This window comes from Aegilops tauschii, chromosome 4 (genome assembly GCF_002575655.3).
Source record: "Aegilops tauschii subsp. strangulata cultivar AL8/78 chromosome 4, Aet v6.0, whole genome shotgun sequence".
Taxonomy (NCBI): Eukaryota; Viridiplantae; Streptophyta; class Magnoliopsida; order Poales; family Poaceae; genus Aegilops; species Aegilops tauschii.
In genome coordinates, this window is record NC_053038.3 from 99593774 (window position 1) to 99595692 (window position 1919).

A 1919-nucleotide genomic window follows, 5' to 3' on the forward strand; every position below is an offset into this window, starting at 1 on the left:
TTTTACTTTGCATCTTTATTTGTCTTTATCATAAAAATACCAAAAATATTATCTTATCATGTCTATCATATCTCACTCTCGTAAGTGACCATTGAGGGATTGACAACCCCTTTATCGTGTTGGTTGCGAGGTTCTTATTTGTTTGTGTAGGTGCGAGGGACTCGTGCATGATCTCCTACTGGATTGATACCTTTGTTCTCAAAAACTGAGGGAAATACTTACGCTACTTTACTGCATCACCCTTTCCTCTTCAAGGGAAAACCAATGCAATGCTCAAGAGGTAGCAACAACCCTCCTCCGGCATGTCTGCTGGCTCAAGGGTCAAAGGTGGTTCGGCTGAGGACGGGGACTTCTTCTTCCCTTTCTTCGTTCGGCTCGGCGCCATGGCGACGGAGAGGACATAGCTCAGGTCAGATTGGAAGAGGAGGCTGTTGTTTCGGGGAAGGCGGAAGAGTTGGGGGAGTGCGTCACCAGCGATGAAGGAATAACTGTGTAACTCGCGGTGGCCGCCTAGCCAGGCGGATGTCAAGGCTGCGTGGGGAAGCGGGGATGCCCACGTCCCACCAATAGCCATGCGTTAATCAAGGCCGCAGGCGGTTGGGCCCCACAGTGCTCCGCACTTGCCCCTTGGCTTCGCCTCGAAGCCAAGTCTGAGCACGCCTTGGGCCCGGGGGCTATTGTCGGCGTTCTGGGAACGGGGGTCCCAAGACTTGCCTGCCCGCGGCCCGCGGCATGGCTCCACTAGCGGCCTGGTACGGCCCATCATCACCAGCAAACACTCATGACCCTCGCGAGGGGCCAAGCCTCGCGAGGCAGGCGACACAAGACCTCCTCAGGGGCAGCCTCACTAGGCTGGCTCGCGAGCAGCAGAGAGAACAAGGCGAGGGGCACCTCGTGAGGTTCCCGTGACGTGAGCCATGATGACCAAGGCCAGGCGGGCGCCAGCGGGCGCAGAGTACTGGTTTCCTCTTCGGTGCTAAAGGAGCAGGTGCAGGCGAGGAGTCCCGAGGCATCAGGCAAAGGTTTCCATATCGGCGCAATGAGACCAAGACCGGCAGGACGGCAGGACAGAGGTCATCGCGGAGCCCACGATGGCGTCACCACCAGAGCCTTTGGCAGGCGAAGACAACCTTTTGTCAGGATAGCTTGTACTAGCTGCCCCCGTCAAATTGGCCATTGTGGGATCCCTTCCCGCCTAACATTTGGGAAGAGGACCTGGGCCTCTATAAATAGGACTAGCCACCACCATGATGGACGACGGATCATTCGGACCAACCTCACACACACGAGCTCACCGAGCTCAAGAACACCTCTCCTCAGGAGGTAGTTCTTCCCTTGTACTTGTTCATCCCAGCCTACAAGGCAATCCACCACACCACACTGGAGTAGGGTATTACACCACATCGGTGGCCCGAACCAGTATAAACTCTTGTGTCCCGTGTTCTTCGGGTTTGGCGAGCTAAGCTTTGAGATCGTGGTGAGAGCGTGAGCTAGGGGAAGAGAGATCTTCATGGGCACCCTAGAGTTCGAACCTCAAGGGTTTTGCCGGTACCCTATATCCGACAGCAACCACTAGGTGTAGCCCCCAAGATTCGGGCCAACTACGTAGTAGTTGGGTCGAATCTTAAAGTGATGCTTGGTTTCTGAATCTTTCTTCTGCAGCCGAGGTGCTGTCTTGGAGGACCCGGCTTATCCGAGCCGGCTTCCACTATGACCGGCTCGTTGCTGACGCCGACCGGGTTGGGGCCGAGGTGGCGGAGGCGACGGGAGCCCGGCAGGCGCTCGACGAAGCCGGCAGGCTGCAGGAGCGGCTGGCGGTCAACAAGAGCCGTCTCGAGGCCGAGGTGGAGCGCCCTGAGGCGGCCAAGGTCGTGGAGGCGCAGTGGGCGCTTGCTGAGGCCGACCAGCAGCGCGTCAAG